Raw genomic sequence first — 16,641 nt, 5'->3', positions numbered from 1 at the left:
ACCTCCACGGCACGCCTCAGGCCTCGCCCTGCCAAAAGGAGCAAAAAATGCTCGCTGTTTCTTACTCCTTTGGTGCTTTTCCCTCTTCTCGTTCCGCCAGGACCCAGAGAACAAAACTGGCACTGGAGAATGATCCTGACTTGCTGAAAATCCAGGGCAGTGTGGAGAAGCAAGCCTGGGGGACACGTCTGAATTTCAGATTACAACAATTTTACTAACTTGGGTTTGGCTAATAGAGGTTTTACTGTAGCGAGCTTCCCTGCTATACTTCAATCATTTATTACATGACAGGACCTACGAGTGCAGATCTACTTTGCATATACTATTACTTATCAAGAGCATTTAGTAATAAGACCCTCTGGAGAGCACATTATGAAAGATTATAGACTAATTTGACCAAAGATGTCCCTGGAGAATACTAGTGCTTCGGTGAAGAAGACGTACATGACTGCTGCTACAGCCGAAGATGAGTCAGGGAAGACTAGTGACAGGGCTAAAGCCTTCTGCTTTGGATTCTCTATAGACTAAACTGGTCACTAATCCCTAATAATTTAATTTATTTGCATTAACGTACTAGTGAGTCAATATTTGCTTTAGCCTATTGCACAAAATAGTTTGAAATGTTTCTTCTAAATCTGGTTCAATTTCATTTCTCAATGCTAAACCACCTTTATTTCATAATATACCAGTAGCCTAATTAATATTTCATGCTTATTACGTAGGCTTAGTCTCACAAGAATCAAGTCCAAAAAACAACTTCCACAGGACCCTGGTTAAGGTGCTTAACCTTCCCTTTCAATATATGTAGTGCACCTCTGGTTTGCAATGGATTTAGGTCAAGCTGATTTGCTTCTATTATCATACATGGACCTTTATTGTAAGTTAAAAAAGAAAAATAAGTGTATCATTATCTCTACAAATGGGGTGTTTATTTCCTCTCCATCTTCTCATGGTTTTCCTCTGCACTTTATGTCTACAAGGCATAAAGTACAGAGCAATTTTCAAACACAAAGTTTCTGAATTTAATCTAAACTAAGCCCCATGTCCAATTTGGTAACAAATCACTGGAATGTAAGTATTCACACTTGGTAAATACTCCATGATTGTAATTACATACCTAAAAATCATAACGTGATAACGTTAACCGATGCTTCATAACAGATTTTTTTACCATTCTATACACAGAATACATCTGATATGTCTACACGTGATTGCTCTGTTTGGCCTTAGGCTAGAAATTAAAGGCCAATCTTTCAAACTATTTCTTCCCATTATAAACGTTTCTACTGGGAAAATTTAACACTTTCTTTCGCATTTGAAGATCTTTGAATTCAAGCCATAGAGCTAATAAATACATCTTCAATTAACTTATTTTCTTGAAGTAACCAACTTGGTTTGTACTGCAACACACATCACCCCTGAATGGCTCGTGACTTTGGGAAGTTAAGCTGCTAAACTTCAAAGGACTCTTCTATAGCAAGAATCATCTAACAGCCAATTTTTTTCCTAGTCCTTTTCCATAGCCTTTCCAACTGCAACTGAGGCAGAAAAGTATGGTTGGAAATGTCGCTCATATTCCCAAGCACTCTGATATAGCTGGATAAAACAAAAATACTTTCAGATTCATTTCCATGTCTAAGACTGAATAAAGTCACCTTTCTGGAGTCCTGGAGCATCCTTCAAACCTTCCCTTCTGGGAAAGAGCTGGCCATCAGCATGTCCTCCTTTTACAGAAATCAACTCTGAAAATTAGGCTAAGCTTTCCTCATTGCCAGAGCAAATCTGGGGCATCTTTTCCACGAGGACAAACTCGCAGAGCCCGAGAAAGCCAGCGTGGCCCGTCTGCACCCACGGAGAGCCCGAAACCCTCTGAGAGCACGTGGCGAGGTGCGATGGCACAGCGACCGCGCCGGCTGTCTCGGCCGCTTCAAAGGCAGTGCTCTGGCGAGGGGCTTGGGAACCCTGTACCACTGATAATTACCATCCAGCTCTCCTCTGCAGCAGGAGGATCCCTGCTGACTTTACTACCAAAAGATGCAGTATTTTTAATATTAAACAGCCACAGGGGGAAAAAAAGAGGGAGGGGGAGGGAGAAAAAAAAAAAAGAAAAAAAAGACTGTTAAATTCATAAGTTTCTGTGCCTAAAGGGGATCAACTTAATTCTAAAAATATCCCAGTTTGGACATGTTATGGACAGCTCTCATAACTCGGGTGTCAGCTCAGACAGCCAAGCTGAATATACACAAATTCCTCACCCAACACACACAACTGTCTTTTCTTTAGCAAGGCAGCCAGCAGTTCTGCTGGCATACTGTGGAAAAAATTGAGAAGATCCCACCTAACCATAGCTTTTTCTGCATAGCTACATATTCAGTTGGCTCTGTGCACAGTTTACAGTGAGGGAGTGTGGTTTCAGTCACTGCTTTCATCAAATGTGATTTTTTTGCAAATGCAAAAGCCTGTACAAGGAGGCTTAAAACTTGCTTTCTGGAAGCAGCAGTGCAAAAAATCCTAATCACACCGACGCTCATGGAAAATAAGGTGAATTCTTTTAGAAAAATCAAATTCATAGTCACTGAAATTTCCCCCTCATCTTTTGGTGTTATCTGCGTAGCAATAGGCCTGACTTGTCCTTCCACAGATAAATGGAAAAAAAATGATAGATCTAATGGCAGAAAAATATCTCCATTAATATGAAAACCTAAATATGCCAGTGTGGAGCATTTTGAAGATAGTTTTATCCTACTGAATCTTGTTATCCAAATGGAGAAATGTCAGCAGTGTGTTAAGCAGACAGGAAAGCTGGAAGACTCATTAAGCCACATTTAAAATATGAGAACATGCAAAATTGAATATTTTCCAGGATCGTTACGATAAAACTTAATTACAGAATTCAGGTTTATCTGTGTCACCCAATGTCACAATACTTCAAGACAGATGATGAGGGGAAAAGGCAAAACATCCCCAACAACTGCATTTAGCGTCACAGCAGTATCTGCATTATTCATCATCAGTTGTGCAATGACAGATCCAAAATAATTAGCATTACTCATGTTAAGTTATGCAATTCACCCGCCTAAAAGAGGAGCCGTAAAGAAATGCAAACTAATTATAAGCCAGTCACACGCTCTGCTGCTGATGCATAGCCACCTCAGACCGACACTGCTGTGAGCGCCAGCCTGGTGCCTATGCTGGAAAGCTATGGCAGACCAAACCTCCAGCTTTAAGTAAGGAGAGAGACCAAACCTCTTTAATACCATATCGTGACCAAAAATGCAGCTATCAAAACAGAGAAGTAGACGGATTCAAAACTCAGGTGTGTACCTTACAACGTAGTCAAACCTCTGACCTTACATTAAAAAAAAAAAAAAAGAAGAAGAGAGAGAGAGAAAAAAAATCTTTCTTTTTTAATAGTCCAAGCTAAAAAACACAGCATCTACCTTAGAATAAGACAATTCACCACCATAAATGTCTCTTTTCCTTCTAAAGACAACTGATATGTACCCATTCCCGCTCATTAGCGTATACATCCAACACAGCAGAACAGCGCTGGTCACCAAAATGAGCAGCACCGCACATGTCCTGCATCACTCCAGAGATACCCCAGGACAGGCAAAAACTCTCACTAAACCCCCAGATTACTTGACATCATTCAGCACCGCCAGACTCAGACCCCGGAGCAAGGAGGACAGCCTCACCATAATGCTGTCTTTTCACAAAGGCTGAGAGAAGGAGATAGAAGAAGAAATCCAATACAGGTTTGGGAGGTTTATCCAGCAGGAAAATAGGGAAAGGCTCAAGATGGGTGTGTGAGAGCTGCAGTTCAGAGGAGACAGAAATTCATGTCAAGAGCTAAGAAAACATATATATATTCTGAGGGTTCAGTTACTTCTCCCCCCCCTACAGAGTATAATTTTTTTCCTGTTAATTTTCCTTCAGCTGTCATAGACATGAAAATTCACTCACATCTTACCAGCAAGACAGATTTCTGTTTCATGTTGAGATACAAGCCCTGAAGCATTATTGAATGGGTTTTCCGAGAGAAAGAATTTACCTGAGGCAAAATTGCTCTGCTTATACTTTGTAAAGGAAAATATTGGTTTACCACTGCAAAACACACACCTGTGGAACATAAACCTACATGCTCCACATAAAGACCTGGATTTGAGGGTGGAGACAGACAAGAATACAAGACACTTTAACAGAGACAAAAGGAATCAATACCTAAAATTAGAATCGGTTCTGTGATTAGTAAATAGAATATTCCCCTTCTTTCCCAAACTCGAGGCAAATAAGACTATTATGCAAACTTTGTAAAATAAATCATAGCATTTCTTCTAGTCAATCACACCTAACAGTAGATAGAAAGAAAACTTATACTATTTTCCACACAGTTTCATACATGAGTAGTATGTATTGACACTCATGGCAACATGTATAATATTCATCAACATACATGTCCATTTTCCCCTCACATCTTCTTATTGCAACCCAAAAATGCGCTGGGATGTACTCAAGGATTTTGTCCCTCTGCCTCAGATCAGATGAAGTGAGAACTTTATTTGTACTGGCTTCCACAGAACATGCTAGAGAAGAAAAGAGTTCATCCAAATTTGTTGGGATTTAGATGATGGTATGTCAACCTGAATTCGTATTTTGATGTTTATGAGAAAATAACTGTTCTTTTTTCTTTTCAGGTACATTTTTCTGCCCTCCCCAGTTTCAACCACCATTAAGCAATGGATTACTTTCCCTCCTTATTCTTCCTTCCTTCTCTCTACCTGTCCCACATAAACTTCTTAGCATGAGAGTTTTCTAGTAGCAGGAATAAAATATGTATATTTTATTTAAGTTCCTTTATTCTGAGCTTTCAGGACAACAACCTAGGACACAGTCCCATTAAGTGTGGTATCTCTACAAGGACCTCTGTCTGAAAAGATAATTGACATTTGCTTTTACTTACTGTCCATATAGAGCCAAAGGTGGAATGACCTCTAAGGTATCATGAAAGTTAGCAAGAGATTCATGTTGACTTCAGCAGAGTTTGGATCCCTCCTCCATAAGGAATTGCAAAAGACTATAGCACAGTTTTGATGAATCTTGAAAATCTGGAAGCACATATAACTGGATTCTTCCCGGTTTATTTTTCTCTCAAGGTCCAAAGAAGAAAAATGAATAATTGAACACAGGAAGCAAAAGCATATCAGTGCACCCAACCAAATAGAAAAATTCAGTAAAGGTTCCTCAAATAAGGATCAGAAGCTATGAGAAATAACCACGAAAGACACTGCCTTGATGCGCAGCTTGCTCCGTTTATTGAAAAGACAGAAAGAAGCTGGTTCCACTCAGAAGGAGGCAAAAAAGGCTGTCAGTCAAAACCTGGCACGTACCGCAGCAGCTAAACACGGACCTCATTAGGCGTGAGAGCCTGCACATTACTGGTGGTTTTACCTACCCGTGCCAGCTGAGACTATTCAAGGTTGCAAATGGTTGTAGTAGGATACTCTAAAAATCTGATAAATGCTTAAAAGGATCTGCTTTTCAGTAGATGAAGTTAGTGTTTTTTGAAAGGTGGGTTCCTACAGAGCACCTGAATTTAGGTTCATCAAAACTGAAGCACTCCATACCAGAAAGGTACTTTGTAAAGAAAGTCTGGTGGTTTTGGTCAGCAAACAACTGGCAAAAATCAAATTCCTGTATGACCAAGATGACAGAAATCTTGAAAGGAATTGTTCCAGTAAAGGCTATTCTATATGTGTTTTAACAAGCAAAAAGCACCAGACACTTGAGAACAAACTCAGATGTCTCAGCTTTGCACTAGCTCAACATTTGTCACTTCAACTCTGCCTCATTGGCATATTGAGCTATGAAGGGACGTCAGGCATAGCTGTGCCCTAGGAGCTCACAGCTTTCAGGGGAACAGCTGTGAGAGGTCGAAAAAGCAGGTTTTATTGAGAAAGAAAAAGAAAGAAAAAATAAAAACAAAACCCCAAAAAAACACAAAACATCTGGGCTAAGATAGAAATTCAGAAATACTGACTCAATAGAAAAAAACCCCTGATCTTATACGAAGATGTGCTTTAAAGAAGGCTCTGTGATACAAAACAGCAAAGAGAGCAAAGGAAGATGGAGAGACGAACATAGATACGAAATACCAGCTACAGCCCACGCATCAACAGGTCACAAACATTTCACCAAAGTGGTCTGATATATCACTGCGATGCCCAAGCCCTGCCTCGCAACACCATAAACAGCACACTGGAACAAGAGGACAATATTTCATATACGCTCCTTTCTGGTGACCCCAGTGGTTAACCAGCCATTTGACAGCCAAAACCTGCTTTAGGTCAGCTTTTAATCAACTCAGAAATTTCAAACCTTCTTCGGGGTAGCCTCGGTGCTCCTCCTCCTCCTCCTCACTGCTCAGGATGGCTGCAGGTGCTTTTGTTGGACCCTGTCCCTCTTCCAGGACGATGCCACCTCCCTTCCTCCCACCTCACCAGGACCCCAGCGATGGGCTGCGGCTGCAGCACTGCCTCTGCAACACAGAGGAGCTTCTACAAGAAATCATGGCTATTTCAGAGCATTTAACCTGAAATGCTCTGCAGATGCAATGAATGGCCATTTAAGTAGTGAGTCATCCTTTCTCAGATCCTTTTAAGGAACTTAGCTGGCACATTTTCAAGGCATATTTCTTAATACTTAGTTTTGCAATTTTCAGGGTGATACATCCCAGAGCTGGAAACATGGATCATATGGCAGCAGAACCACATTTGTCAAGGGGAAAGCGTTTAGCACTATATTTTCCTATATGTGGTACTTGCAAAGCCTGATCTTAAAATGTCTGGGCTTCTACCCTTTATGCAATGAACTCTTCTTTTAAAAGAAGTCAGCTGAACTCGGCCAAGAAAGATTTTTAATTCTCTCTTCCATTACAGCCAAGCAAATTAGATTTTAAATATTTTTAAAATGCATTCCCAAACTCAGCTCATTACTGTCTTTGACTGTCATGGCAATCTCAAGCTTTTCCAATGCTTTACTTTTTCATTTTTCTCAGGTACCAGCATCCTATTGCCTATATCTGCACTCACTTTTGAGGAGGGTTTCTAGGAGGCTGTATGTAGCGCATAAGTAACTAAAACTACCCAAGTGTGATCACTTCCAACAAGTACATACTAGGCTATGATGGCCTCTAACAGAGTTTCTGTTAGCCCAATATGAAAGGACCTTCTACATGTGCATTATTCTACACTGAATGTACCCAGGCTGCAAATCTGTGTTACAGAGATGACCAGGTTCCCTTCAGGGAGATCTCAAGATTCACCAGAAGACCCTCTACCAACTTATGAGATGTAGCACCTTTTCTTTTTATTAAATTTTCAATCAGTAGACTATTTTTGATTATTCTAAATTCTGTAGCCCATGTCAGTGTGCACCTGCCTTTGATACGTCAGCAAATTGCTGTCTCTCTGCAACTGACTGTTGAGATAATGCCTGTAAGTATTTTTAGCCCTCTTTTCAAATAGGCAACGGGTTGCAGATGGGTGAAAGTGACAGACTTAACGACAGAAAAACCCACAACTGAGTCAGAGAAATCTGACAAGTCAACTAAACCCAAGGATTTTATCACTGGAAATAGGAAGAAAAGAGATTTGGTCTCATGTCTTGCTCTAAAACAAGTAAATGATGTTATCTGACGCATCCAGATCACTAATTTGGACAACTCAGCAGGGAACTGAACAACCACCTACACAGGAACAGTCAAAAAATAACAATTCATAATAATTTATTAAACAATATCCTTATGTTATGATTACTTGTTGTCAATGAAATGAGGTATGATGACTAGTCCTGGAAGTCTGAAGAGATTAATACCAAACTAATATTCCTATGTATACACACAGTAATGGTGCAGGGATTAACACCTCATTAGTCCTTAAGGAGCAGGGTGCCAACCTGTGCTTTGGATGTCAGAGCTCATTACATGGTAATATAGAATACAATATTTATTCTTTCTATCATAAATATATAAATATATATGATATACAGACATGATCTGTAAAGGACACCACGCACATCAAGAAGATGAATCAATTGGATTAATTAGATATTTTATGACTGAAAATCTTTATTCTTTGCAGGTCTACCGGGCTGCAGTAAAACACTCTCTTACCCTTTCACACATACACAGAAAAAAATCCCAAATAAATCCAATTCCTTTAACCTTTCATCTAAAATATTATTCTCTACTTCTTACTATTTTCACAGAAATATGATCATTTTTTGGATATATTTCTCATCGACTGACGGCACAACATTCATTTGCTGCCTCGTGGCACAATCATCCTCCCATCAGCAGCATCCTGACTACGGCTGTCGACTCCTGTGGGATCCAGGGCGGCACTTTTCCATCAGACACTACATTAAATGACTGGTCACTCGATTTGCAAGTGTGAGAATGACTTTGAACAGAAAATGGAGTGAAGAGAAACTGAAGCTCAAGTTAATCCTAATACCAAGCAACCTTTTCTCACTGATTTTTAATACTTACTACAAGAAGGAAAAATAAAGTTTCAGGTCTGGACATTGCCAGCAAACCACAGGGAGTCCAAAGGCTACAGCTCACGACGGGAACTTCAAAAAATATGTCAAAAGCATTAGCAGTTCAGAGGGAGACGAATGACTATGTTTGTATTCAAGCCCATTTGCTAAAGAAAGCGTTTAATAATGAGTGGCATCAAGAGCTGGTCTCAGTTCTTCTAGCTGCAAAGCAAAAAGTTTTTCAAGTGCTTTCTTAGTATCGCTATTTCAGTGCTTCCACTAGCGCCTTGACAACACTAACATACTGAAATCTTTGATAAAGCCGCTGCTTCCCAAAACGCTCTTTTAAAAAGTAAAATGCCTCGATTATCATCTTGAGAACATCAGGGTGAAGTTATCACTTATTCAACGGATGCCAGGCTTGGTTTTCAGAGTTTTACTGGAAAATGCTCAACTACCCGAACTCCCCCCGCAGTGACCCCCAGCTCCCCTCCAGCCCCCCCAAGGGAGGTGCGTCGTCCCCCATCGGCGAGGGCTGACTCCGTCCTCGGCCACCAGCCCTGGGGACAGGGCAGGGGACCCCAGGGGCGTTGGGGGACCCTGTGTACACCCCCCCTTCCCGGGAATTCGCCCACCGCACTTGCACGTAAAAGCTCCAGCGTAAGCCCTTCAGAGAGAAATGAAAATCCTGTGTAATGAGCAGGGTTTTGGCAAAACCTGTGCATCTCTATTTGGGGGATAAAGGTTATAATGTTGAAATAGATTGGTTTGATGAGGACTTCTTTTTTCGGTGGCAAAGGAAAAAATGCTATTTTCTGGGACAGCTGGCTGGAGAAATGGGGCTTTTTACACTGGTGCAGCCTCTCCCATCTATCCAAACCCCTCAATCGCTGGCAAACAGGGAACTTTCAAAGGAAAGAAACTCAAACTAGTGCCTCCACTGAGAGAAAGGACATTGTAAATTCTGTTTGAGAGCAGCTGACTGGCAAATCTCAATATATTTACTGGCAAGCCAGTCAGCCTGTACACAACATAGGCTGTGAGTAACCCAGTATTATCTCCTGCCTGCTGGGGAAGACAGAAGATGCAGGAGCACTGCCCCGTGCAGAGCAATTGGGAATGCAAGTCAGTAGGAAAGCAAATCAGGCTTTTAGGTTCACAGGTTACAGAAAAGCTCCATTTCTAATTACCTGGAGAGAATTACTTTCCCTGTTATTTTGTGCTGTATGGGTATTATTAACTTTTTACATAAATCTGCATTGTAGAAATGTAAACCAAAGCTGGTTAATGAAAAAACCCACCCTGTAGGGACAGAGCAGTTCAACAGATGATCAGAAAGGCCTTTTGCATCATTAATCTGCATGATTTCATGATACTGCCTTGGATAGAATTAAGAAAAAAGAAGTATTTCGCTAATGTGGGCGTGAAGCATCCTTCAAAAGGTCTGTCCCTCCCCCAAAACTAGTTCGCCCAGAACCACTGCACAGCAACAAAGACTTACTCAAATTTGAAACTAAATCATTAACCAGAAAGCACTCAGTGGGAAAGCACTTCTTGCCCAATATAAGAAGTTTCATAGCCATCACGTCTGTAGCCTGCCATTTGTTCATTAATTTTCAAATGAGGGATTATGAGCATAGACAACGTCCCTTTGTCTTCCAGCGTGGCACACTGAGGATATAACGCTGAGTCCCTTATTAGTGGGTGTCCTCCTCACCCCTCGCTCAGAGACAGAACTTCTCGTATGACGACAGAAACCACGCAGTGACCTCCAGCCAACGCAAGCTGTCGGGTAACCAGCTAACAAAAAATGTTTATTTCACAGCAGCCTCTTCCAAGCTCTCGGTACGTGCAAAATCTGCCGTGGCAGCATCCCTGCACCCTCACACCTCAGGCCTTTCCGACAGCCCTTCTTCTACATTTATCAAAGCTCCAACCCTCATCAGATGCAGAAATCTACTGAGCATCTGTCAGGTGTCTGCATGCTATGCGGCAGATTATAGAAAAGCAACCCTTTGGAAAAAGCATGCCTATTAAATCTGGAAGAGCGATAACAGTTTCGAAGTTCTTGAATTTAATGAGGCAACATCACTTAGGGCTGACTCTTACTAAATGTATATAAGGAAATAATTCCCTTGTAATGAACTCATGCGGCAACTGGCTTTGCCCTTTCTGCATGCTAATGATAATAAATTCCATCCAAATTATTTCAGGCACGGGGTAGCTGCTGGTATACTGTACTTACCCTTAGCCCTGTATGCAAGGACAAAACAACAGCTACGCTAAAGGGGAAAAGGTGCATTAGGCCACTTAGTAAGAACTCTTTTTCTTCTTTTGCCGTATTCAGACACAATCAGTGATTTTTTTGGCAGTCTATAAAATGCTAAGCTTAGCAGGGAAGTGTTTAGAAGCAAACAACTTTTTTCAAAGGTAGTAGTGACGAAATATGCAAAGTGAGGTATCTCCAAGAAATATCTGCCCGCCTGGGAATCCTACTTCTACACAGCCAAGGAAGATGGTACAGCCAAATAAACAGATGACTAAACACGGGCTGTCAGTACAATTGAACAACAATCTATCTTACAGCTACACAGGAATAACTTCTACTGCAACCAATTTTGATCTAGCATGACAGGATGGGGTTTGAGGAAATCTGTCAATAGTATAGAAGCATTTAAAGAAAATGCCCAAGTAATTTGTCACATCTCTGTCAAGCCAGGTTCGGGCATGCAAGTCATTCTGTAGCGAGACGTCAGCTTTCAGAAATGGGAGTTGCAATGACTTTCAAGGCTGAAGATTCTAACAAATGGTTGATTTGGTTAGCCAAGGTATAATTTTGTAAGTCTACTCAGCGTACTCGGGTGGCACGGAAAACAGGAATCCACATGGACACGTACCATGCATCCATAACGCATGATAAAATGACTGAGGAGAAAGCAGCAGTCCTTCCAGACAAACATTAACTTCTGCACACATTTTCCCGTTACTACCCTAAGCACTTGTCATACATGGGAGACATGAGCACTTTGCAAAGCATATGTGGTTTGGGAACTGAAACGGAGGGCCGATACTAATAAGAGCTGGCACATTGCCACGGCTCGGGCTGATGAGGAGGGAATTTGTGAACACCGCCTCTGTCGACTCATCACCGGATGGATGCCGTGTGTTTTGTTTGTTCTTTTCTGGAAAAATGTCAGTTCAGTTAATCCAATCAAGGATGGATCAGGGTGTCAGAATCAGTTTTCAGACTGTCAGAAAATAAAGCAAGTCCTCATCACTTACAGACTGAGTTACTGTTGCCTCAAGATAAAATATTGTTAATACTAATAATTTGGTTCACAAATCATATCTCTTTATGCAATCATTTTTCTTTTCAAAATCTTCCTAGTTACCACAAACTACATTCAAAGAAAATTGTAATTCCAATTTCTAGTCTGATCATCTTCATAGTTTTTATTAACTTAGTATTTTACCTGATAAGAAAAAAAAAAAAACTGGGGGGGGCTTTTTTGCCTATTCTTCTTCTTCAGCTGACTCTTTTGGTTTTGCCCCACTGACTTCATTAGGGTCCTCGCACATTAGGAGTGTTATTTATGTGAACTGGCCTCAGGACTTTTCCAAACTAAATGCCAGTAGTAAATTAATTCTTTAATCCTCTTTATGCCACAGGATGCAAATCTATACACATAACATCTGCTTATCTACTTTTTGCTATTAATTATTACATTTTTAATCACTTTCCATTCTCTAGCATTTGCTTATACTATTCTGTCAAAGAATGAATTTAGAAAAGGAATTCAATAGCTCAGCCACTTTCAGAAAATTAATTTATCTTTTCATTTCATGGAGGGTACTGTGTTGTTTGGGTTTTTTTAAAATAGTTTCCTTTATTCCAAAGTACAGAACTGTATGCAACCTGTTATCAAATCTGCCTCAGAAATACCTAACTGGACAGTGGCATTGCAGAAAAGGTGACTGTTCTTCACAGCAGAATGAAATACATTAACATTCAAGTCTATGGGGGCAGGACTTGGAAAGAGAAAAAACTACTAAAACATAACAAAAATAAGCTATATTTTTTCAAGAGAATCTTATAACGCATGGTTTATCACATCTTTTTAATAAATTTATTATACTTACCATTCATTTATTATTCTAATACTCTCTACTCTCTACAGTGGACATCAGAGTACTGCACTATACTACACGCTGTCCAAATCTATAACTAATATTGCAACCAATGCATTAATTTACTGCATCCATATTCGTATATAGTGTTGTGGTAAAGCCTCAAGATTGTACACATTTTTTCCCACATGTAAAAAACCCTTCACAAAACAAACCATGCATTTGAAGAGCTCATTTTGGTAACAACTTTCCCTTTCAAAAGTTGGCCCAAACCTAATTTTTATTATCTCATCTAACCAGCATGTTGGAAAGGACTTCAAGAAGTCATCTACTCTCTTGGCAGACTCAACCACAGCTCTGTCAGTCCTGGATGTACCCACCGAGGGACTGCTCCTTCCCAGCAGCTGGAGCCTCAGTGGCCACCCCGGCAACCTCAGGCTGGGCTTGCTGGCTCGGTCACCGGCTAGTGTCTCTCCAATGTCTGTCCTCACTCATTCATGCCACAGTTTTGGCCTTCCTCCCTACCCACAATGGAAACTGGCCTCTTTACATTTGCCTTTTCTACATCTGAGGACTTGCTCCTCCCCCACCACACTTCTCTATTTTTTTTTTTATTATTATTTTTTTCTTTTGACTCATTTCAACCAAAATGGATCTGCATTTCCCCAGGGTGAAGACTAGCAAAAATATACTGGTTTCTTGTGCACATAATACAAATCCTTAAGCTCTTTTCCTGGAAGAGCTCTGTCTCCCTTCCCCTCCAAATTCAGTACAGGATGCCTCCTGTCTCAAGGACATGCCCTTTGCCATCATCATGAAAAAAAACCATCACGGTGTTATCGAGCTATAAGCCTCTAAATATCCCAGTGCACAACAACTTCAGAGACATTTGACAGCTTAACCCTCCCCACCCCTCTAACCCCCACGTGTCGGATGCTCAGACTGCCAAAAGATCCACTCCCCGCCAGTCTCATTCCTACTGCTGTTAGACTTGAGATGCACCACCTCGGAGCGACTAACCATCCCCTAAGCAAGGCTGCTGGAGCGGGACATTCCCTGCCGGAGCAAGGCTCAGACACCAGGACTGCAAAAAGGTGCTGAAAACACAGCCGGGAAGGTAATGCAATCGGAGAACATAACCACAACCGCGGTGCGCGTACAGAAACCATATTAATGCTGTATGGTTAATATGGTTTCGGTGAGTAATACAAAAATACGAATCTTCAAGTCTTCCAGTTCAACTAATGAAGACTAATTAAGCAATAAGAAATACTTCATATAAATCTTAATGAGTTTTTCTAACCCTTCAGTAGTTGAATTAACTGTAATTAATCAAAAAAATAAAGATGGTCATTTACTAAAGAACCTTTTCCTTTTGATGACAAGATCCGCCCTTCCTACCTTTCCTGCAAAAAGGGATTTAAAAGATAAAGGGAAACATTGGTCCATTACCTAATAGGGAAAGAATAGCAAATCACGTTCCACATATAAGAGGTCGGCATATTCAATACCTTTTTTCCTTATGTCTTCACAAAAAGATGTTTTACAGTGTCCAGACTCTCAATATAATTCATTTTAACTAGGAGCTTGAACACAAGCTGAGCAGAGAGTTAAAGACTGCGTGGGTAAGATACAACTGAGTAAGTAAGTTATTAAGGATTAAATTTATTTTGAAATACTTCAGGTATCAGATGAAGTTCTCTTTAATCTATTAGTAATTACTTTTTAGTAATTACTCTCAGGGAATGGCTGAGGTCCCAGAGGGTAAGAGGTGGTCAAACACAGCAGCTAGTATTAGAAATGGGAAAAAGGAAGACTACACAGTCTAGATTCAGAACATAGAAAGACCCAGGAACAAATGATTAAACAATGAAATTATAAGCACCTAGAGAAATATAAAGTGAGAAGAAACTGCCAAAATATATTTGTGAAGAACTAATCATGTCAACCCAGTCATTTTTTTTTTTTTTTATCAAGATAATTGCCCTATCATAAGAAGGAATTAGATGTGATACATTTTGAATAGACAAACATATTCCTCTATCACAGGAAGGCAGATTTACCAACTTCTTATTTTAGACTAACAATAAACACATTCAAAGAACAGTTTTCAACTGTCTGCTTCCAAATTGAGGGAGCACACCAGTGTATCTCCACAGGTCTTTGCACCTGGTCCCATATTTTCATGAGTAACTTAGGTCACATGTAGTGTGGAGGATCTGCAAGCACTCTGGAGGATAGCAGTAGCATAACAAATTATCTCAGCTTGTTGGGAAAAAAAAACCATCTGAAATCATGAAGATAATTTAATAAAAAGATATGCAAAGTCCTGCCTACTTTGGAAATAATCAAGTGCAAATTCTAAAATGGCTTTATTGGGTAGGTAACAATAGAGAGCGAAGAGGGAGGTTAGCAAGGATAAAACCTAACCATGAGTCAGCAACGAGAGTCTGCTGCCAGAGAGACAAGCAGTGTTTTGGGAAATATTAACAGATGTTCACCACAGGACACAGGAGGTAATTATTCATATGAGATTTAGAAAACATGACCTAGAAAGAAGGATATCTGTTCACTCCATAAAGAGAGAGGACCAAAAACCAGGCATAGCAGCAATATTGCAATACATAACAGGTTTTAATTAAGAAAACTACAATCAGTTGTATTTCATGAGCATGAGTAGTGACTGCCTTAATTCACAGAAAGGAAAATTAAGGACAGATATTACAAAAAGCTTTCTGAGCCGTATAGATAGTTAATCATTTTAATACGTTATCTCCAAGACGGCTGCTGGGACCCATCGCTGGAAGCTTCTAAAAAGACCTTGACACAAACATCTCTCCTGGAGGCAGGCTATGTAGTGCGGTCCAGCGAGCTGAACTGGATGACCCCCTAAGATTTTGTGCCAGATTTGCATTCTAACATGTTCAGTGTCAAAAAAACAAGAAATAACATCTTCTAGAAACATTATCTCCTCTGGAACAGGGTAAAAGAATCATTTAATTTGGCACAGCTGACTACCGCTGCCCAATACAGCACCAGCTTCATATTATCTTTCTTTTAAAATTCATATTACAAACTTGCAAGTCAGGCCAAATATGGACAATTAGCTTGAGAGTTTGCAAAGAATCAGTCCACAAAGGCGCCTCTTTATCCCAGTGCTGCCAATTTTATCTTTTCCTAAGAAACACAATCAAATAAAACCAAAATAGACAAAGATACGTAGTCACACTTCTGTTTAACACTCCTGTGTACATTGGTTTCTTAACATGGTCTACTCAATATTATCTTTAGGGAAAAGCCTTTCAGAAAGAAGAGGGTGGCATGTTATATACTTCCTTCATTGTGATGGTTTGTATTACATATTCTTATTCATTTGTCTTAATTTACTATGCATTTGGTAGTCCCATACAGTACTTTGCAGGAAAGCTTATTTCAGCATCAAACCAGAATTTTATATTTCAATTTACTGAAATAATGAACGAGTTTTGCTGATGCTGAATATATTTTAACTTTGTATTTTTCTGTGATTTTATTAACTCATTTATATATACCTGGATTATAGTCTCTTACCAATCTATTTTCTCCGTGTCTACAAGTATGTAGTCATATAGCAGATATATTTGAAATAATAGGAATAACAAAACTAGTATTATGCACAATTATAGCTACTAGCACTCAAAATGAGACATTGTTAATAATAAATGACAATATTATATAAAAGAAATACCATCTGAAAACTGATTTTACACGGCATATTAAAGACTTGATGGCTCAGGAGATGGGTAATAGAATAAAAAGCCTTTCATCTCAAGGTCATCAATTCAAATACAAGTCAGACTGATAGTAACTGAAAGCCATTTGATGAGAGCTCTAACGAACCTAGTCTCGTCACTAAAAATTTAAGAATAGCCTTAGCATTTAGCCCTTTCTCCTGCCTCTGACAGCAGTCAATACAGAAATCAGAGAGAGTAT

The 16,641-nt window shown here is 39.9% G+C and overlaps 1 protein-coding gene across 2 annotated transcripts in view; it reads right to left on the bottom strand.

Moving 5' to 3' along the window:
* CHL1 (cell adhesion molecule L1 like) overlaps positions 1-16,641 on the bottom strand; it is a 141,332-nt gene that overhangs the window by 88,067 nt on the left and 36,624 nt on the right. The window contains exon 1 of one of the 2 annotated variants that reach the window (XM_030043957.2): positions 4,964-5,336. The exons of the other annotated variant lie outside the window; for it this stretch is intronic. The gene's annotated coding sequence lies outside the window, so the exon portion shown is untranslated. Of the gene's footprint in view, positions 1-4,963; positions 5,337-16,641 lie in introns of those variants that run through there. 2 annotated transcript variants of the gene reach the window in all.

Source organism: Aquila chrysaetos, chromosome 20 (assembly GCF_900496995.4).
Source record: "Aquila chrysaetos chrysaetos chromosome 20, bAquChr1.4, whole genome shotgun sequence".
NCBI classification, from domain to species: domain Eukaryota; kingdom Metazoa; phylum Chordata; class Aves; order Accipitriformes; family Accipitridae; genus Aquila; species Aquila chrysaetos.
This window is presented reverse-complemented; position numbering and strand designations above follow the sequence as displayed.